Source organism: Podarcis liolepis (assembly GCF_965112155.1).
Source record: "Podarcis liolepis genome assembly, chromosome: 6".
In the NCBI taxonomy this organism is placed as follows: Eukaryota; Metazoa; Chordata; class Lepidosauria; order Squamata; family Lacertidae; genus Podarcis; species Podarcis liolepis.
The window spans coordinates 59063879-59087581 of NC_139559.1; the positions used below are offsets into that span (position 1 = coordinate 59063879).

General features: G+C 40.6%; 1 protein-coding gene across 6 annotated transcripts in view; it reads right to left on the reverse strand.

Moving 5' to 3' along the window:
• Positions 1–23703, reverse strand: part of DAB1 (DAB adaptor protein 1) — a 573658-nt gene that overhangs the window by 276400 nt on the left and 273555 nt on the right. For all 6 annotated transcript variants that reach the window (XM_083510312.1, XM_083510306.1, XM_083510307.1 and 3 more), the window contains one exon: positions 1035–1096. The gene's annotated coding sequence lies outside the window, so the exon portion shown is untranslated. The remainder of the gene's footprint in view (positions 1–1034; positions 1097–23703) is intronic.

Consider the following 23703-nt stretch of genomic DNA (forward strand, 5'->3'; position numbering starts at 1 on the left):
AAATAGGGAGGCATTGTAGGCCAAATTTGTCCCATGAGGCAGAGGTTCCTGGCTCCTTTTCCTGGATCTAGGGATACAGCAAATGCATTTTTACTTTGGTCTCCTCAAAACACCAGTTTCCATGTTACGGAGAACCAGGAAGAGAAGAAGCTTGAGTGAGAGATGTTCCCTCTTTGTACACTTCTATTGCAGTGTGTAAAAGTAAGACTTGGGATCTTCCTCATATTGACATTTATAACCCTCAGAAGCTTGGTGGTGTTCATGCTCTTCACTGATCTACAAGTTTCATTTCTTATGTTGCAGCAGAACAGACAGATGAAATGCAGCTCACTTGCATTTCCTCTTATTCTGCTGTTTATAGCATAGTAAATAACCAGGAACCTACAAGCCTCATTGCTCATTATACTGAAGGACTTCAGTTTACCTTGTTTTTAAAAGAAACAAAAATAACAAAAAGAAAAGCCAAGCAAAATGTATATCTCTTCTTCTGGAAAGAGGTACAGAAAGCATGGACTCACTTAGAGCCAGAGCTAGGAGCTCTAAGTGAGCTCTAAGCACAGGAAGTTGCAAAACATGTGTGCTAAGATGTTTTACGCCCACATTGTATGCCTCAATAAAACACCTGCCACATAAATGTCAGTCTTCACTTTCATAATATATTGGGGCCACCAGGTCCTATCACACACAAATACCAAAGACTAAATCTGTACACTGCACAATATCCTTGAGCACAACAGATAACTGTTTTATAATCGTTGTTTCATGTAACTAAGTGATCGTAGATTTGAGAAAGATCAGCCTAACAGTTCTCTGTATAAAATATGTTACTTTTGTCTGAATTAAAAAGGACCTACTAATTCATGTCTATTCTTGAAAACATACTTTTACTGTCTGCCAGTGATAAGTGCTAAATTAAAATGAAATACAGTCTGTCCTCCCATTCTTTGATTGTCTACTGCCCTTAGAAGTCATGTTTGATAGTTGAAACAAACACAATTCTTTTGACCAATAATAATAATAAAGCATCAAATTACCTCAGTAATCTGTTTCCGGTCATGAAGCCTAGATCCACTTAGCAGTCACCATGCCTTGGCCACTGTTTAAAATAAAGAAATAAATACCAATTAGGGAACTGGATTTACAAATACAGATAGCTCAGCCAGTAGAGCATGAGACTCTTAACTTCAGGAGAGTGGGTTCAAGCCCCATGTTGGACAAAAGATTCCTGCATTGCTGGGAGGTTGGTCTAGCATCACCTTGTGGTCCCTTCCAACTCTACAATTTTATGATTCGATCTGTCATCAGTTTGGTTGAATGAGCTTTTATCAAGCAGATCCATGGAGGAATATAGAATAAAGAAGATCTGGGGGAAGCCAAACCAGATTAAGGGCAATTCACACGATAACTTGGGACCAGTAATTATCAAGGAATAAAATTATCATCTTTTGATAAAGTATCCTCCATGTAACATTTTGTTCACATAGTAAATAAACGCCTATTGGTGGCAGTGACCCATGACTATTCATGCAATCAACTTGAGACAGAAACAATAATCACATGATCAACACGGGCATGCTTATTGCTTCTCAGTCATCCCATTATTCTTAGTATTACATTTTAAGGTCACCTTTCACAGATATGACCAAAGATGTTGCAAAAATGGTCGACAATGCTGGTTTAAGAAGGGTGGACTAATTTAGCACTTCAGATTTGTCAAGAACCCTGCAACTATATATTGTATAACTATATAGATATGTGAGGGCCTTGGTTTTCGTTTGCTAACAAAGCCCCCCAAAATGGCTTTAATCTCCACCTTTTCTTCTGCACCCATAAAAGTCATACACTTGGTGTGTTCAATGAGTCTTTAGGAATAATAGAGTCAATCCTTTAAGAACCAGTATACTGTGGTGGACATTTCAAGGAGAGAAAAAGAGCAGATATATTAAAACAATTTCAGCAATTTCCTTTGGTATTGAAAGTTGTGACCCTTTGAATAGCAGCTCCAATGCATTTCTATTTAATGGCACAGATCTACATATAAAGCCCTAAGGCTTGGAATACACACAGAAGCCTCATGTATTTATTTTATGAAGAGTAACATTAACTTCAGAATACTTTCATGAATGGTGTGTGTGTGTGTGTGTGTGTGTGTGTGTGTGTGTGTGTGTCAAAAGAAGTCTGCAGCATTTTGAAAGGGCATACTGTGATACACACACTGGTTTTCAAAAAATTGTCTGCAAATATAATACTAAAATAAATCCTCATGTCACATACAACCATACCTTGGAAATTGAACAGAATCTGTTCCGGAAATCCTTTTGACTTCCAAAATGTTTGGAAACCAAAGTGTGGCTTCTGATTGGCTGCAGGAAGCAGCTGCAACCAATTGGAAGCCGTGGAAGCCCCATCAGATGTTTGGCTTCCAAAAGAACATTTGAAAACCAAAACAATCACTTCCGGGTTTTGATCGTCCTGGAGCCGATTTGTTCAGGAGCCGAGGCATTTGAGATCCAAGGTACAAATGTACTACTTTCCAGTTTGACCTTGACATTTTTCCTACTAATATTTAATAGGATTTTTAACCCAAAACAAGATCCAAGAAGTTCACACCACAAAATATGTTCTGAAAGTATTCTGATTTCACTTCCCACCCCCAAAGAAACCTGTCCAAATGTGGAATGATGTTCCAGGTCTAGATTGCTGCCATGGTGTTGCTGGAGTACATCTGTCGCTGGACAACTATCCCAGACCATTGGCAATGCTGACTGAGACTGATAACAGATGGGGTCCAACAGCTTCTGGGGAACCACATATTTCCATCCTCTCTTTTAAGGAGAAATCGGGTACCTATACAATTCCCACAAGCCATGCAGGCTTTCAGCACTTTTTTTTTGTTTCAGGAGTTTGCCAGTTGAAATTAATTTATTAATTCATAAAAAGCTTTAAGGCAAGTTTCTTGCATCTTTGTTCCCTGAATATCTATCCCATTTCCAGTCCATAACTCCATTAGGAGCAGATGGGAAAGGAAAGAAAATTCAGGACCTTGGATAAGGACTAAAGTACAAGTTTAGGACCATGGTTAGTGATCCTGCAGCTGAGTCAGAAAACAGAAGCTAGCTCAGAAGTATCTTGGAACAACGGGCACAGCCTTATATTGTGGGCTAGGTAGTCAAGATGGAACCTTACCTGCTAAGTGTCCATCTGCAGCCAGTTGCTTTTTAAGCAGTGGGTTTTCTAGCAGTGGGGACTGTTTCAGAGAAAAATCCTGGGAGTTCTCCCAGTCCTCTGAGATGTCTGTGGTTCAGACTTGGGTGTTTTAGAGTTGAGATGCCAGTGGACACACTGTGGAAGGGCCAGGAAGTGGAGGCATCTCCTCCTCAGGACTGCTGCTGTAGGAGGATTCTTGGCCTGGGGCCATGACAATAGAGAAGGCTTTAAACTGCTCACTACCATCAGGGATTTCAATGCAGCCAGGATTAATGTTCCTGCACTGCAGCATTGGTCCTGCACTTGAGTATTGCTGTGTTTTGTTTTGTTTTTTAAAAAAAGTCTATTTGGGGTATAATTTTTGCATATAATGAGGGTGTGTGTGTGTGCTGTAAAAATGCTTCTTATGTCTGTATTATTTTTGCTTTGAGTACTTATTTACTGTTTATTATCTTATTGTATTGTTTTGCTTTGATTGCCTGTCTTCTACTGTCACCAGCTGTCTTGTACAAGGACACTTACAAGTGGAATAGCAGAACAAAATAATTTTGTGTCTGCAGTGTGCAGGGGAGGAGAAAGCAAGATCTTGAAGCGGTTGGGCTCTGTTCTGTGCAGCTTTGTAGATTCTGCTTCCATGCAAGAGGCTAGACAAGGACTTCAGACTATTCATCCCTTCCTCAGTGCACGCACACACACTTTATGACTTTCATGACTCCATGCAGCAGGCATAACACACTCCAGACAACCCATTTTCAGGGGATTATATGGCTCTTCTCAGGTAGTTAAAGTCACTCAACCTTTTGACCTTGTGTCCCCTAACACTCCTAGAAGCATAATCACCCAGGAATGCACCACTTGTCATGTGTGTCTTATTACTGAAATAAAAAGATCAGCCATTCAGCAACCTGAGCTGTAGCATCGGGTTCATTTGGTGTATACATTATGATGAGGAAATAACATAAACTTAATAAGCTACACTGTTAATTAGCACATTGTCTCACTAGGGAGATGAGATACATAAATAAAATTAAGAATGATTAAGTGGAGAGGAGGCAGAGAAGTCAAACTGGAATAAACAGCATTTCTCAGGTCATTGGCTTAAATACTGATATTGCCATGCTAGGATAATGCTTACATAAGAAAAGTAAATCTATGAACGCTAGACATCCGCAGGCACTCAAGCTGAACGTCACAGCCAATGGGCTCCTGGTTTGCTTTTGCTGAATGAGACTATAAGAACCAGGCTAGGTCAATGGTCCATCCCCTGCCTGCCTCTAATTGTACATTGATAACATAATTTATATGAACAAAGTGGATTTCAGGTTATCATGGTGGGCAACCTGTGTGCTTCCAAACAATTCTCTCTGTTACCTGGGCATTCCTGTGAATAGTCTCCCCCCCCCCAGCAGCCACAGGAACTAGAAACTTGTGTGTATGTGTATGTGATTATTATTATTATTATTATTATTATTATTATTGCCACTCAGGTCCTGCTTTTAGGCTTCCCATAGACACCTGATATGATTATCTCAGTAAGAACAGGATGCTGGACTATATAGGCCTTTCATGGGGCTCTATTTATGTCATTATTCTCAGGAGGGGTGGAGATTCATCATCACAATTATTGTACAGAGTCATTACTCCAAACATTTCTAAAAGCCTTGCCCTACATTAGTATTTAGGTTGGCTGGGGGAAGCATTACTGTCCATTGCACTGCTATAATAACTAAATAATAAGGTCAAATTCATTACAAGGGAAAGGCCCCTGAAAGCTGACTTACTAAAGCACCACAGAGAAAACTGTATTACAGTTAAATGTCATAACAAAACAGTACATGACTAATCTACCCCCCCCCCCCCGCCAAAAAAAACCTTTAGGCAGAAATCCTTTTCTCCCTAATTCTTGAGAATCCAACCCCCCTCTTCTTAGAAAGAGACCTCTAGTGGCTAGCTTCTGCCTGATTTAGATGCATAGTAGTATTTTTTCAAAACACCCCCCCCCAGATGGACAAGATGCATGTTTACATAGCCACATAGCATCTTATAAGGAATTCAAAGCCTACCCAAACAGTATTTTGTTGTTTAGTCATTTAGTCATGTCCAACTCTTTGTGACCCCATGGACCAGAGCACTCCAGGCACTCCTGTCTTCCACTGCCTCCCGCAGCTTGGTCAAACTCATGTTGGTAGCTTCGAGAACACTGTCCAACCATCTCGTCCTCTGTCATCCCCTTCTCCTTGTGCCCTCAATCTTTCCCAACATCAGGGATTCTTCTCTTCTCATGAGGTAGCCAAAGTATTGGAGCCTCAGCTTCAGGATCTGTCCTTCCAGTGAGCACTCAGGGCTGATTTCCTTAAGAATGGATAGGTTTGATCTTCTTGCCATCCATGGGACTCTCAAAAGTCTCCTCCAGCACCATAATTCAAAAGCATCAATTTTTCGGCGATCAGCCTTCTTTATGGTCCAGCTCTCACTTCCATAAATCACTACTGGGAAAACCATAGCTTTAACTATACGGACCTTTGTCGGCAAGGTGATGTCTCTGCTTTTTAAGATGCTTTGTGGATCACTGCCTTGCCATGGTGAAGGGGCTTGAATAACTCAGAGAAGCTATGACCTATGCCGTGCAGGGCCACCCAAGACAGGTCATAGTGGAGAGTTTTGACCAAACATGAGCCACCTGGAGTAGGAACCGGCAAGCCACTCCAGTACCCCTGCCAAGAAAACTCCATGGACCCAAACAGTATATTTAACCACAAATGCCAAGGATAATAAAATAGCACTTTATCATCTTGTCTTTGATATTATTGTTCTTTTGTAGCACAAATAAAAAAAAAGTATGAAAGAAATGGACAGAAGCAATAATGCAGCTTCCTGTAGCGGGTACAGGCTCCCATCTTTTGGGCTAGAGCTCCCATCTTTCCTGACAACTGATCATGGGAGCTAGAACTCATTGGAATTGTAGTCCAAAACACCCGGAGAATATCTGTATGGAAAGGGCTCCAATAAAGTATAGTGGATGAAGTGTGTTCTGCTCACTCTTTGCACATCCGCATCCCAGTGAAGTGAAGGCACAGGGTATAGGCCTACAGCTATTTCACAACAGTATGTGGATCTGAACACACCAAAGAAGGAGTGGCATATAAGCAGAACTTTTTCCCCAGTGTTGCTGGCTCTGCAGACTGTTTCATTAGCAAACGGATTAAGCATGTTTGCACGGATGAACATTGTATGGGGAAGGAGAAAGAATTGAAAGAGTTACTGCCCTTCCCCCATGACAATCAAAACTTGACCCATTGTGCTTTGGTCATCATCACTAATGCTGGGGTACTTCAGCAACAGAAGACTCAGAAACAATACTACAACAGCATTTGCATGATATTCCCATCAATTTACTGGGGTGGGGCATGGGGGGAGAGTGTGCATTCTGGATTAGCATCTTAAACAGGTTTGCTTCACCACCTCCAGAATTTGGCAATTTTGATTTCTTTCAATTTCACACCCCCCCCCCATGTTAAGTTCAGTTCAATTTTGCATCAATTTGTTATTTTTCTTATAGTCCTCATAAAAACCATCAGTGCTTTAGTATACATTATTTTAGCTACTGGCCGCCACTCTTGTTCATTATTAGATTAGCAATATTATTAGATTAGCAAAAACAAACAAAAATCTTTTCAGTAGGCCGTTGGGATGGTGAGGGGAAAATACATGTTACTTGCTTGTATGTATTATGCTTTCTGGTATAGCCCCCACCACCAACTGTGGTTTACACGCACAGTTTTAAAACCATTATTGGTTTTCTAATCTTGTTTTTATTATACTTTATGTAGTTGAATACCATTAGGGCTTTGTGAAACAACATTTGCTAAGATAGAAATCTAGAGAAAACCAGGAAATAAACAAATAAATGTACTGTTTGTTTACTATGCAGTTACTCGCATTATTTTTGGCAACGTGCTTTGCAAATTACAATTAGATTTATATGCTTTTTCAGAGGGGTTTTTTTTTAAAAAAAAAATATTTAGTAAGTAATAAGAGCAGCCATTCTGGGAAAAGAGGATTCTAATGTGGAATTACAATAGGAAGTCCTTCAGGACACACATATTGTGATTGATGAATGTACCCAACAGTAATCTAAGGACTACTACAGATGCTCCATCTACTGAATTTCCAGTGATCTCCCGGTAAATAATGGCCATGAGAATTAACCCTTAGGATCACAGGAAAGTAGAATGAACAACTTTCATTAACTAACTAATGGCTCCTATTTTCAACCATCAGCAGTTTCAACAGAGGCATTTCTGTGCCCAGTGTTAACACTTAGGAAATTACCTTTCCCACTGTCTTTTATTGCAATGCAAAATATAAGGGAAAACTTAGTCTAGTTTCTCAATGGACCACAGAGAACAATAATGAGTGACTGAATCAAAGTCAGTTGTCTTACAGACACAAGAGATTCATCATTAGCAGTGCTTGTTTCTATTTGTGTTCAAGAGATAGTAGACATAACACTGCTGGATTGATTTGTATCTTCCCAAGTTAGTCATGAAATGTGCCAGAATGCTTAAAAGGAAGCCAAACGTGGAAATGAAAAGTGCAGGAGCAAACAGTTGGAGCTATCCCGCTTCAGGGAAGGAAATAATAACAAAGTTAGATATATTTGGGAAAGAACAACGTCATTTAAATGAAACAACGCATTTTCTCTCCAGAAATGGTTGAAGGATCTCAACAAACACGCTCCAGTCCGAGTTAAGTATGTTCAAGTTTCACTGGCTGCAAATGGATTGGACCAAATGTTCCACAAGCTGTTCACATTACAGATTTGTTCTGTCTCCTTTCTGTCCCCCCACTCTGGTCTCTGTCTGATGTGGGGCATTTCCCTCCTGCTTCTACAGTCTCCCCATGGCACAGCCAGTGCTGTTCAAGGAGGGTCCCCAGACCCTCTGCTGAGGCCGTTTGGGGGCAGCAAGAGAGGGGAAAGGGACAGGAAAGCTCCTTCCACTTTCACAAGTTCAGATCCAGCTGTGTGGGAAAGAGCCAGCGTGGCATAGTTGTTAGAGTGGCAGACTACGACCTGGGAGACCAGGGTTCAAATCCCCTTTCAGCCATGAAATTCACTGTGTGACCTTCACCCAGTCATTGCCCCTCTAACTAACCTACTACCTCACAGGTTTGCTGTAGGGATTAAATGAAGAGAGGGAGAACCATTTACTCCACTTTGAGCTCCTTGGAGAGAAAGGGAGGATATAAATGCAACAAACAAATATAATTTAAAAATCCGTGCTTAATCTGATAGGACCAATTCAAAGCCCCGAAACTGGACTGGATCATGATCAATATTTCTAACCTTTAATGCATTTTTAATAAATTGCTTTATAAAAGGAATTTATATTAATAAGAACTCAATTCCTGTACTACATTCATACCAGCTAAAATATCTTCATTGGAGAAAGCAAAATGGCCATTCCAATTTGCTTTAGTTGCTGCTGTTGTTAAAAATAACTTCCTAATCCTCGTTGAGTGGAGCATTCTATAAACATAATCACACTGTTTATGCTCTGGTCCAGGGATGGGGAACTTGTGACTCTCCAGATGTTTCTGGTCTACACCTCTCATCAGCCCCCAAGAGCATCCCAAATTGGGACAATGGGAGATGTAGTTCAGCAATATGTGGAGTGTCACAGGTTGCCCATCCCAGCTCTAGCCAATACCAATGAACTGTTGCCAAGGATATTTTACCATATTTTTTAAGAGGCTTAGATTCAGCTTTATACTAAGCATAACATTAGATTACTAACACTGTCAGCACTTTTAAAGTGAAAACTAGCCATTTTGTTGACAACTGTATACTGACAGAAGAGCAAGGTGACATTTCACCAGCCAAGGAGTGAAATAAATATTGTAAAACACTGTATAAATGATTAATCAAAATATAATAAAACACCTTATCTGTTATTCATGTTCTAGTTTGGCACCTAAGGCACAGATATCTGAATGGAACCAGTATGATTTTTCTTTTCTTTTTTGAGAGGAAGATAGGGAAAGCTCTTAATTGTTCTCCTTATTTAGGTACTAATGTATTGGGATAGTTGGTTGCAGGGCAAGCACAAACCATAGTTTTCTGGTTTGGGTGGAACAACAAACTATGACTCAAACCAGGATGTGGGGGATGGAAAGAATTTCAGCACATAAAGAGAAGAGGAAGAAGGGCAGGGGTGCAAAAGTCCAAGAGTCTTTATGGTTTCCTTGGTTTTAGTATTACACCTGGATCAGCCCAAAAGGTATACAGGTTAATGAGCTGCCAAAGCAACAGGACACAGAAATATTCAGTTAAAGGCAGGGTGGTATATGGAAAGGGACTTCTATGGGTATATGACAGATATTTGATTCCAACAGATCTGCCTGAAGGAAGATGCACTGCACAGTTAGAAAGGGGTGATCCAGTACACATCATGCACATGGACTTTTGATAAAGTCTCTTACTTAAGATTCTTGGATAAGCTTAGCATTCATGGGATAAGAGAAGAGGTATTCTTATTGAACAGTAACAGGTTAAAGAACAGGAAGCAGAGAGGCTTTAAAAGGGGGTTAGGTGAATTCACGGAGGAAACGGCTACCAGAAGCTACTAGCCATGATGGCTATAAATTGCCTCCAGATTTGGTGGTGGTATGCCTCTGAACACCAATTTCTGGGGAGCACAAGTAAGGAGAGGGCTGCTGTGCTCATGTCTTGCTTGCAGGCTTCTCAGAGGTTTTTGGTTGGTGACAGTGAGAGCAGGATGCTGAACTAGGTGAGACTTTGGTCTGATCCAACGGGGCTCTTCTTATGTTCTTATGCCCACTTATTTAGTATATTTTACCACCTCTCTGAATTTGTATCAAACATGTTCATTTTTAAAAGGTTAACCATATAAAAATGAGATTTCAGGGGTAAATGAAAAGGGTGGGTAAATGTGGATTTAGTGAAGAAATCTATGGAAAATAATGCAAATTTTTGCAGTTTGAATATATGTGTGTGCATATTTATGCCTGTGTGTGTGTGTGTGTGTGTGTGTAATCAATGCATAAATAGAATGAAACAGACTTATGAATGGAAACACACAAAAATGACAGGGCGACTGGCAATTGACCGATTTGTCCATTCCTAATCTGAGCTTCCCAATCAGCACAGCCATGGCAATAAAGAGATTTGCATTACTATTCATATGTAAAAGCATGTCACCAGTTTCCACCAACATTGAGTGTGTTGGAAGTAAAATGGCTCCTCCTTTGCTTAGGATAGATGCTCTTGGAGCTCTACAGGAAAAGAAGTTCACGCATATGTTGACCATAATCATATCCGGAGAGATTTCCAATATCTCTGCTGAAAACATACAGGTGGGGAACCTTTTTTCTTTGTGCTTCCATGATCCCCACCATTCACAAAAATATTTTTTAGAAATGGCCCCATGTATTTCCAGCCTGAAAAGGGCCAACTAAGGAATCAATATTCTCAGTAAGGAGGCCTGGCATCTGCTCATTTCCCACAGATTGCTCTGTGACCTTAAGGAGGAATGTTGAGGCTTCATACTTGTTAAGTGCTCATAAACGATCCATAGAGATTACAAAGAGGATGTTACAGAACTGCAAAGTATCCTTCCTAGTATCACTCACTGCACTGCATTCACACTCTTTCCGGTAGCGGAATGGCACACACCTTCATTTCTCAGGAAAAGCGAAGCAGCATATTGAGCTTCAAGGGTGACATGCATTAATGGTACCATTATTAGAAGATAATGTGCTTCCATTAGCACATGAAGTTCTGGAAAGGGCACTGCTTGGTGTCTCCTTTGGAAGAAAAAACCCACACGCAAGGCACATTTTCTTTACTTCTCATTTGCACTTGTTGTTTCAGCAAAAGTTACTGGTGGCTCGTAAATGAGAAAAGGCTTCCGGCCCAACTGACATACAATATGAAGGAAGCCCAAACACAGAATGTATTAACATTTTCAGGTCATTCCGCTGGTCCGTTTCTCTTTGTTACATACAGACTAGTTTGAAATAATTGTTCATTTTAAAAATGGAAGGCTTTAGATTTCTCTCTCATTACTGTAAATGGGGAAGAAATTCACCAGGATCGTGATAAATGTGGCATATAATCATGATGCCTCCAGAGCTCTTCAAGACTCATTCGGAATGGTGGTTACCCATTTTGGCCTGGCTATTTACACAAATAAATAACACAGCCCAAATTCCTCCCAGCTGGAAGACAAAGATCATTGTTCCAATCTTCAAGAAAGAGGACAGGTCTCTGCCACAAAATTACCGCCCCATCAGCCTGCTAGTTATCCCTTCAGAGTTATGTGCTCAGCATTTACAAATGAAGTTAACTGACTGGCTACATACAAATAACAAGCAGGGCTTAGAGAAGGATTCAGCACCATCAACCAATGTTTCTGGGTATGTGCTTGGTAATGCTGTCAGATTCAGACGCCACTCAGTTCTCCAACAAAGGGCGATGGAGGAAAATCAGTGTGCACTGAAACTCTACTTAGGCTACACTAGCTAAATCCTACTATGGTGCTTTAACTCAGCCTCTGAAAAACATGGGTGTGCAGTCCAAGACATCTGGAGGGCACCAGGTTGGCAAAGGCTGATTTAACTGTAAATCAAGCTTTTAAAAGTTTTAATTTACCTACTGCAAATATACCCAATGTGATTTCAAATGGAAAGTCATAAAAGACTGCATTATTCTGGCTAATTATACCCTTGATTCATTTCTAATTTGATTATTTTATATTGACATTTCCGCTGAGCAAATATTTTTATATTGGTTTCATCTTAACTCTGAATGAAAGCAGTCACAATTATATTATAATTTAAACACAGTGGATTTGTTCAAGAAAAATCCCAGTGAATGTCATAATTGCACACTCTGTATCTGTTTCTCTGCATGCTTCCATGTATCAGCGAAGACAATACCCAACTGGATAGACCAGTGCTCTGATTTGTTATAAGGCAGATTCCTGTCAAATGCATATATCTCCGTGGTGCATCTTTGAAGATGACATTCCTGTGGCTTGTATATTTCTTGAAGACTAAGAGTTGCACAACAGAGGCTTGCATCTAAAACTCAGCTTTCTGTTTAGTGGCACAGATTGGGTTTCTTGTACTGGACAATGCACCTGGACACACCATCATCATTAGATTTGTACCCACCCTTCACCATAAGTTCCCATAAGTTTCAACAATATAAAAATACAATACTAAAATCAGCTAAAACAATCGGCAGTCAAAAGAATAGAGCGAATCTATATCAAAGGCCAGGGAAAGAGGTACATCTTTAGCAACAGAGTAAAGTTATGGAGTGGAATTGTGGGACACATCACGAGGGATGAGCTCAGAGCTATCAGTGTGGGACGGATTTTGCTGCTTAAATGGGCCTCTGTTTATCTACCATTGTTTAGATTCTATTTTAAAAGAAAGAAAGAAAGAAAGAAAGAAAGAAAGAAAGAAAGAAAGAAAGAAAGCCTAATTCACCAGGATGCCTTGGTTATGATATTTATTTGTGCCTATCATTTGAAATTAAAATGCATTATTTTATTATTTCAATGCATATGCTATTTTTTAAAAAATGCACCACACTATTAGAGAGCTAAGTATTCTTATTAGTGTAGGCTTTGATAGTTTAAAAATTAATTATTTCCCTGCCGTTTTATTTCTGCAACATCTGTAACTGGCTTTCGATATGACTTCAAACCCCTGCTAGAAAAATAAACATCAAAATAATGAGCTTTCCTTATTGAATTCACCAAATTGGCACAATACACTAATGTTTAAACAAAAAATAAAAAATGGGGGGGGGGAATGAAAGGGGAACTTGCTGCAGTGCCAGAATGGCAGCACGATCAATTTTAATTAGCATTGCTCATTGTAGGAAATGATAAGGTATCAGTCATAGTAATTGGTGGTGTTGACAATTAGTCAAAGTCATTAACATTGCAAAATCTAGAGGAAAAAAGGGGGCTTGCAAAAATTATACAGATCTAGAGAGAGAAAGGCTTAGTACAGAATAATTTGGTTTTTGCATAGTGTAGCGCACATAGTTTGGATTTACCCACACTTCTCACAGCTATGATTTCTGTATAATTGAATGCATACACTGGATCCATTTTGGCTAGTTGTAACTGGACAACAATTTTATTTGGATACTGAACCAGATAAGAAACAATGGCAATTTCAATAGTGGGATTTAATAAGTGGAAAATGCTTTCGCCTAATTTCTGATAGGGAATGTTTGAGTTCTGGCTTGCCTGGAAGTCTCTTGACATGAAAATTTCTCCATTTCCTATCCCAGTCTCAGTGGAAGTCACTTTTTAAGTCAGGGAATGGGATTGTAGCAGGAGGAGAGCATGTCTTAATATGTGCATTTTTGCACACATTGTTTGGATGAAGAACTGCATCACAAAATTCAGAAGTGTACAAATTTCAAAGGATAACTGTGTTTCAATCTGAGGATTGATTCAGAAAGTATGAATTAGGTAGTTGTCAATAAAATGCAAACAATATCAATTTTATTTTGCATCCCTGGTGCACACATTTTTTTAAAAGTTATGCTTGAACCAATCCTTATCTTATAATCCCACATGAGAAACAAAAAACAGGAATTGTCAGTAAGTATTCAGCTTAAACATCGTCTGATTATTTCCACAGCCTTCATGCTAGCCAGTGCCAGCACAAGAGAATGGAATGCAAAACACAACTACCTATGTTTTCATTGATAGCCACAATTTTGGGAAGCTTGCCTTTTGGGGCTGCACCCAAGTGCTTGTTGTTTCGGAATCTAGGTTTATCATTCTAGCCAAGAGAGACACTGACTTTTTGGTAAAAACAAAGGAGGCCCGGAAATGAAGGAAAAACATCTTTATGTTTTGTGCCCTGGTAGACTTTCCAAACAGCAGTGAGAGACAAGAGTTGAGCAGTTCACCACATTAAAAAACGACTCTGTGGAGAACTGTAAATTTTGACTGTAACAATGACAAGAGAACACTCCATCCATATGCATCATTCTAATATAGAATAACACATCATTATGTAGCACATGACTCAAAGAAGCTTAATTTGAGCCAGGAATGATCAGCATTTAGTTCTAAAGAACTATTTTGAATGGCATGTAAGTCTTTTAAATATTTTAGTAAAAAGGGGAGAGGAGTGTTTGAGTATGTACAAAAGGTCTTTCCCTTCTATTCAGCAACATAATTTGGAATTACGAGGAAAATGAATTTGATTTAAAAGACTAAGTGATGCTCTACGTCAGGCATAGGCAAACTCCGGCCCTTCAGATGTTTTGGAACTGCAATTCCCATTATCCCTAGCTAACAGGACCAGTGGTCATGGATGATGGGAACTGTAGTCTCAAAACATCTGGAGGGCCAGAGTTTGCCTATGCCTGTTCTACTTTAGTTGTGTGACTAGCAGTCATTTCAAGGGATGTAAACCTAGGATGGGTGATTTCATCAGATCACCATGTGCGAGGAAAGAACGTTTGAACTTCCCACCAATGGCACTGCTTACCTCAGAGACAAAACTCCCATGGGCGACATGGGACACTACCAGCCAGCTCAGTACTGACTACACTGACTAGTCTTATCTGGCTTTGTATCCATTTAGGTAAATTGCTGTATGTTTATACAGTGGTACCTGAGGTTACATACGCTTCAGGTTACATACGCTTCAGGTTACAGACTCCACTAACCCAGAAATAATACCTCGGGTTAAGAACTTTGCTTCAGGATGAGAACAGAAATTGTGCTCCGGCGGCACAGCAGCAGCAGGAGGCCCCATTAGCTAAAGTGGTGCTTCAGGTTAAGAACAGTTTCAGGTTAAGAACGGACCTCCAGAACGAATTAAGTACTTAACCCGAGGTACCACTGTACTCAGCTTCAAGCAAGCAACTCACTAAGTAACTATTACACTGTATTTCAGTGGTAGCCGTTTATTTCACCAATGCATCTGAATATCTCTTTAGTTAGGAATCTACCACCCATAAGTAGCAGAATCTCCACCAAAAGCCTGCAAAGCAGGTTAAGTTCAAGACAGGAATTTGGGAATAGCCTTAGATATTTGTCCTGCCCCTACACTTAACAGATCATTGCTTTTGTCTCCAATCCCTGTGCACTAGACTCATTTTCCTGACCAAGCCAGATCTAGTTAGGCACTTGCTGGGCTGAGTGGATCAGGAATTGCTCCCAGCTGAAAGAAATGCATTCAGTTACTGAGCTGGAACAAGTCCAAATCCAATCTGCTCCCCCACTGGAAAATAAGCTTTCATGTGCACAGACCTTGAGGTGGAAGTCATCCGTGTAACTGAATGAGCATCAGTAACTACAGCACTCAGATATGGCCTAGGCCACTTCTCCTCATGGCTGACATTGGAAATTCCTCCATATTAATAGGAGCTCTGATGCTATTCAAAGCCAAATGATAACATGCAGGGCATAAAGATTAGACATATTTTGTTTTATGTTCCTTGCCATTATTTATCTCAGTTTATGATGACACAAACCAACTAGTTTCAGTAACAGCATTAGGTATCTAACACAGGGATTGAAAGGATAAAATAAAAGTTAGAGTAAGCAACATGTTCGCACAGCAAACTTAAACACTTGTGGTTAACCTGTGGGAATATGAACAAAATATACCTCCAGTCTTTTCTCCAAGGAGCTCCAATGGGTTATCCCACATTTTATCTGTACAACAACCCTGTAAGGAAGGTGTGGGGCTGGAACAAGGCCACTCAGTGAACTGTACAACTTAGTGGTGATTTGAATTATTTCATGCGGCACACTGCATCTCCACCAACCCAAGAGGGCCACTGCTGCATTTTCCTTCATTTTTGAAGGCTTTAATGTGTTTAAAGGATTGTCTTTGTTTTCCTTTCTTTTCTTCAATGCCTTGGAAGGCTACATGAAATTCAGAAATTTGCCACATACCCACAGCAAATACCTACAGAATGAGCTATCTGTTATTAAAATCTGGTATATGTGCTATGGGTAGCCATCTGCTGGCAAAATTCCATTGTTGGCAGCCACCAGTTGCAAAAAGCGGTGGCTAAACTTCATAATGCCGTTGTGTTATATACTATAAAAGGTTTACGAGCTGTGTGAGATGGTGATTAAGGACATAAGAAAAGTCCTGTTGACTAAGAACAATGGGCGCTATTCTATTCCCAGAGTTGCCAACCAGATGACTATAGGGAGCCCAAGCATAGCACACAAGTATGACAACATTCTCCACCTACTGGCATTCAGAGTCATGATACCTCTGATACTAGAAGTAAGATACAGTCATTATGACCAGTAGCCATTGATAGCTTTATCCTGCATGATTTTTCTAGTCGCCTTTCAGAGCCATCCAAGTTGGCATTCAGCACTGCATCTCATGGTAGGAAACTTCATATTTCAACTATACACTATGTGAAAAAGTAATTCCTTTTGTACTTTGAGTTTAAGGCAGAAAAAAAGGAGGAAGTAAATGAGTTTTCTATCCTGCTGCAATGTTCACTTACTATAATCTATCTCATCTGTGAAGAACTTTGACCCACTAATAGGCTGCTGTGCATTAGGCTCAGCTCAGCAAGTGTCACAGCAGCTCTGAGTATGACATGTCTTTCAATTAGATTAATCAAGTTCTAATTTGCACTGGAAGGGCATGCTAAATAAAGGGAGGTTCCAGCCAACTTATCTCCATGACAAAGAAATGTGTCATTAAAACCAATTCTAAATACTAAATTTCAGAAAATTTAATTATGTTTAATTTCTATTTCTCTTGCACTTTCAGGCCTTTGAACAAGTAACCATATAAATATAGAATACAATTGTAATTTCCACATGCACACAGTTTTTTTATTTTTTTTGGGGGGGGGAATAACAGAACACAAGTTGGCCTCTATGCCCCCTAAGCAGAATACAATACCTAGTTTTAAATATTATATTATGAAAACACTGAATAAAATTACATTTACAATTGTAGGCTTAGAGTCTGACAATTTCAAAGGGAAATAATTCCCCAGCTATGGAACACCAACCTACCTCTCCATGTGTTATCATAATCCAGTGTTCAGTGAAGAAGGCTTTCTCATATGGTGGAACGTGAAAGAAGAGGCAGTGTCTAATGTGTTTCCTTCTGTTTTGCCAAGGAGAAAATGGAAAGCCAGTGCCCATGATGCAGCACAGATATCAGATGCTCACGGTGACCTATCATTATCAGTGTCATGATTCTCATCCCAAGGTCTTGCAGTGAATGGCAGAAGACCCTAATGAAGACCAGGTTCAGGCTACTTCTTTGGCAAGTACCTTATTTGGAAGGTCTTCTAGTTGAAGGATATATTCTAGCCATGTAACTCTGCCTCCTCTAATTATGAATCCAAAGACTGCAAAATAAGTATAAGGGCCCTTTAAGGTGGGGGGGGGGGCAGCAGCACATGTGTTACCATTCTCAGATGTTGGCAACCAGCCTTGAAAGCAAGCCAAGAAGACTGGACAATGAATGCTGGAGATGGAAGTGTGCTTGAACCAGAGGAAGGTAAAAGTGGTATGGGTTTACCTGTTGGGTTGTGTCCCAGAGTACACCAAGATGGAGAGAGAATAGTGGAAAGTGGGGAAAGAGAGAGCAAACCAAAGCTGAGTGAAGGTGAGAGAGCAGAAACAGAGCTGGAGAAAGTGAAAGCTGGTGCCTGTATGTGTGGAACAGAGAATGAGGGTGTGAGAGGCAGGGAGGCAGCTAGCATAAGCATGTATGTCAGAAGGAATGTGTGTGGAGGGGATTGATGCAGAGACTGCAGCAAAGAGGACTGGAGAACAGAAACCGCTGTAAGGGAACAGAAATAATTTACAGAAGACAGAAAATCTACAGGTGGTGGATGGGGTAAGAACATAAAGGAGCTCTCAAAAGAAAGTTTGGTCCATGAAAGGGTCGACTGGGCAGTTTGGCTTCAGTGGGAACATGTAGACAGGCATAAGGGGATATTGAGGATTTCTGGGACTGGTTGACCCAGTCACAGTCTGCAATGTGTTATTATTTTACTTTTAAATTGTATTTTAAATCACAGAGTACAAAAGGCATATAAGTTAAATAAATATATAAAGGTGGGGTTCAAATCCTGTGATTAGAAGGGTCAAGCCGAACCTTATCATGGGAACTTTCCTCGCACTTTTAAGAATTATGGCCTGAGTGCAAAGCAGTTTGGTCAACTTTTTACAAATATCTTTGATCTTTCCTCCATATGCATCTATTTATTTTCTGCCTGGTCCAGTTCTTCCAGCATGTTTTGCTTGTCTTGCACAAGTAGTCACATCTCTTTCCATGTCAAACCACAAGTCCTTGAAAGAAATCCCCAGGATAACTACCTCTGACTCCAAGCAAAGGAACTCCGACTTCAATCTTTACCTCCAACCGGCGCCTCAGGCAAAATCTTGAATAAGTAAGAAAGACTCAGAGATGTTTCTCAGAGATCAACACATTTTCAAGGTCAATTTCTTAAGACTGCGCCTTTCATTGCTCATCACTTTCTGCCCGATTTCATGTGTTATCATTATGCATTGATTTATTCTTTCCTTTTTATGCCATTCTTTTGTGCTTCATCTGAAAGTGTGAGGATACGGGGGGGGGGGGCTCCACACCATGCATTATAACGAGAGGATCAGGCTCGGCTGGGGTTCAATTGAGTAGATTGACTGCTCAATAAGCACAATGTCAGGAACTAAATACAACCTGGAAGCTTCTCACACCCTGTTTTCCCTCTTCCCAGTCACTTTCAGTCATACAGCTCAAGCTTTTTGCAGCTTATATAGTTAATTAGTTTGCTTTAAACAGTTGTTTAAACAATTTCTGCTAGGGAAAAAAGCACAAAACCCAGAAGTTGTATTTGGTACTCTACTTTTCCGAGACTGGCGATTCCTCTCACACACTCATTTGTAGATCAGATTAAAGCTGACAGAGATGAAACTCGGCTGGCCCACATCCTTGAGACTGCTCCGGGGCCTCAAATCTGCATTTCATCATGATGTGAGCACATGTTCCCATCATTGCTACATCCATCTGTATCACTCTGGATGTTAATTGTATGCAAACCCTATTTCCTTCATGAATCTGTTCATTAAAGTTCACCAAACCTGACAAGAGCCCCAAATAAGCATAACATCCTCATACAGTTCATAGCTATGTGGCACCTCAGGTTTGGGAATATAAGCCTCAGGGTCTAGTACTTTAAATATGTAGATCATAATCCTACAAGGTATCTATCAGAGGTGCATCAAAAAGGCTGTTTCAACAGAGAATGCAAATGTATTAAATATGTATTCTTTAGAAATGCTGATCAGCAAGTTTGATTCCTTCAATGTGCAACTGTTCAAATGCATGCTTCAGTGAACTGACAAACTCTATACTAAAAGATAAAGCAGGAGTGCTTGCTCTTCCACACAGTTTTGCCTCTTTTAATAGTATAAGCCAAACTTTTGGGCCCCTGTCTTCTTGGTTCCATAAACTCTATAAAAAGTTTATGGACTATAAAAAGCATCAAGCCCATTGTATTTTATGTGGTATGGCAACCATTTATTTCATCTATGCATCAGAAGAAGGCGGCCACCTCAAACTCATGGAAACATGAGGAGAGACCTGGTGGATTCAGGACTCAAGTTACTACTGTGTCTGTTTTTCACATTCCTATGCAGATGCCAAGTTGCCTATTGTAATTTTCTCAATAGAATGAACAATTATTCACTTTCAAATTGACTTGTGATTTTTTTAAAAGCATTATTCAGAATAGTGGTTTGCACCATTCACTAAGGAAGATAAAGGTAAAGGTAGCCCTGACTGTTAGGTCCAGTCACGGATGACTCTGGGGTTGCGCGCTCATCTCGCTCTATAGGCCGAGGGAGCCGGTGTTTATCCACAGATAGCTTTCTGGGTCATGTGGCTAACATGACTAAGCCGCTTCTGGCAAACCAGAGCAGCACACAGAAATGCCGTTTACCTTCCCGCCGGAGCACTACCTATTTATCTACTTGCACTTGACGTGCTTTTGAACTGCTAGGTTGGCAGGAGCTGTGACCGAACAACGGGAGCTCACCCCATCGCGGGGATTCAAACTGCCGACCTTCCAATCGGCAAGCCCTAGGCTCTGTGGTTTGGCACAATAAAATTCAAAACAGTAATTTCACATTATTCAAAATGTGGTTAAAACTATTTAGCTTAATTAATTCAACAAAATAGATGTATTTGATCCAGTGATACAAGCCTTACAAAGTCTAATAGTCATTTACACCTCCAGGGCTCCCCATTTCCCCCTTGCCTCTTAGAGCCCCCGTAGGCAATCCCCCACAGGGGGCAGTACCAACCACTTTGGGAACCATTGGTATAAGCTTAGTATTTAAACCATCACATTCATGAGAAGGACGTGGAAAGTGCAAGAAAATTCACATGTGATTTCCTGTATATGTATACATGGGGATGGGGACTAAAGGCATTTGTAAAAGCAGCACAGAGTAAAATTATCTCACTGGTTATTTTGGAAACACTTGTTTCCAAAAGCCTAGGGGGTTCAAATCAGCAGTGGGCAATGTGGTGGCACAGAGCTATGGAGTCACTCTCCAATCACTGGTGACGCTGCAGATACATGGGATGCTGCTGGAGTTGGGGCAGGATTGAGGCTGTGCAAACCCACCAGCGAGAGTGCTGGATTGGCTTTGCTGGTGCACCTTTTATAGACACGACCTCACCAACACTGTGCCCCAACCCAGCCCCATTCAGATAAGCAGCAGTGACGCTGCTATCAGAAGGGTGGCTCTGCCCCACCCCACTGGCTGCTACGGGTTCAAATATCATGGGAAAGGATTTAGAATAAGCATTAGGAAGAATTTCCTGACAGTAGGCATTTTTCCAACAGTGGAGTCTCCCAGAAATTGGTGGACACCCCTTCATTAGCTGTTTCTAAGCTGCATGTCCAGCCAGAGGGGGTGCCGCGGCAGTGAGTTTCCTGCATTTTCAGGAGTTTGGACAAAGTGACCTTTGTTAAGCTATTTTCCAATGATCTTCTTGCACTCCCTGTTAAAAGAGTTGCTTATTTGTTTAGATTGTCCTCACTTGCTCCACTCTCAGGGAGCTTCCACACAGCAGTCTATAGTGGACTCAGTGCTGCTCAAGCATGAAAGCTTTGAAACGGTATCCGCACAGCATCCTCATCAAAATGCCATCCCATGCTATCTTCCCACTTCCATTTCAGGCAAATATCTGCAAAAAGGATGGCATTTTGATGGAAGATGACGCCATGCGGATGCGTGCATGAGCAAGCCATGAATCCACAATAGACCACTGTGTAGAAGTGCCCCCATTGTCCTTAGTGGAATCGTGATGCAGGCAAAACTGATTCAATGTGTATTGCCATGATGCCATCCTAATCATTACGTGATCCCTGATTGGGAGGAATAGCCGCATGAGGAGGAAGAAACGACAGCAACGATGCGGTAGCCAGGGTGAAAAATAGCACCAAGCAGGAGTGGAAAAGCTGAAAATTCACACAATCTAAATGAGTTAAGCTCACTGGAAGGACAGATCGTGAAGCTGAGGCTCCAATACTTTGGCCACCTCATGAGAACAGAAGACTCCCTGGAAAAGACCCTGATGCTGGGAAAGATTGAGGGCACAAGGAGAAGGGGACGACAGAGGACAAGATGGTTGGACAGTGTTCTCGAAGCTGCAAACATGAGTTTGACCAAACTGCAGGAGGCAGTGGAAGACAGGAGTGCCTGTCGTGCTCTGGCCCATGGGGTCACGAAGAGTCAGACACGACTAAACGACTAAACAACAACAACAAAATGAGATGAAATTGCTATATTAAAAAAAATCTAAATATTCAAAGTGGAGAATATTTAACACAGACCTAGATATAACTGTCTTGTTTATTCACTATGACCCTTAACATGTCAATGCTTCTGCCCACCCTAGTATGTGAGTAATCAGATAAGCAAATATGCTTTAATTTGCACACATTTCCACATACATGCACACATGCACAGAAAACAGTGCCCAAATGTGTCCCTTCTCTTCCACCACCTCAGATTCTGCATGCCCAAAATGATTAAATATATCAGGAACATGTTGTTGTTATTGTTGTTGTTGTTGTCAGTTCATCCACAATCTGGCACTTTCAGCACAGAAACCCCTGTTGACTGAAAATAAGCATCTCTAAATAGTTTTTATAAGCCATTGGCTGAGAAAAAGCTAGAGTGGCAAGATCATGGTTTCAAAAAGAAATGAAGGAAAACTGAGGTTCTGTGCTCTGAAACAAGGATTCCTGTTACATTCTTTAGGTTCTTTGGGGGGGGGGGAAGGTCCATCATTTACACGAAGACATCTGGAAACCCTAATTATTGCCCAGTCAGAGTGATTCTATGTGTAAAGTTTTCCATAGAATACGAAGACTTCAGAGAAAGCTTGACAGGACCCACCAGAGTATTTAAGCATATTTTCTATTCGTTTAAGTTCACAAGCAGCCCCAGAGGAGAGAACAGAACTACTCATGTGCTTAAATGTAAGTGCCTGATTAGCAGACTTACTCAATCACAGCCTAAATACAGTTCCAGTTGATTTTATCACTTTGAAAGGAAGCAGCCTAATTCTTTCCAATCAATGGTTAAAACAAACATTAGTGTCTAGATTTCTAATGAACTCTATGCATTCCCACCTGCAACCCCCCCCCCCCCAATCTTCTGACTTTCTAGCTGATCTGATGATTGAAATATTGTTTAGCATCAAAACAAAAACTTATTGGTAGTGGTAGGAAGAGTGTGTTGTCTTCAGAGAGGATAAAATATTTTTTGCAGATTGTCGTGAGGGGGGAAAAAAGCAGCAGAAAATAATATTTTGCTCATGCCAAAAATAGGAACATCCCCACACACCAGAAGCTGACACCTGTTGGAAGCTGAATTCCAATCTGAAGTCTGCTTCTGGGCTGAAAATTATGCATCAAGATAACTATAAATAGGATTTTTTTTCACAGCTGTCTACAACGGGGGAAAAAATCTGTTAAGAAGAGAAATTACAGATGTCTATTATCCATTATTTAAATGGATTCAAGCTGGAATTACAAATTTGCTATCTTCAAAAATATCAATTTGCATGTTGGAGCTGATGGACAAATAATATAATAATGAAAGGAAGGAAAGATGTTCTGGCGGCTTGTGGTCCAGTCATGGGAGCTGATGCATGTACATCACAGCCCAGAGATTGCATTGGTACTATTATCCTGACACTAGTCTAACATTATAACCAGGCCCATGATGCTGGTGTAGTAGCAAAACATCATATCAACATCACTTTGGTGTTTGCCTCCCCACTTTGCTCAGAAAGAAAAGTGCCCAAGGGGGGGGGGGCACTTGAAGAGCAGCAGAGATAGGTTACAAGCACATAGGATATAGATACAGAATACTGCCATTCATATCATTCCCACATCCAACCCCT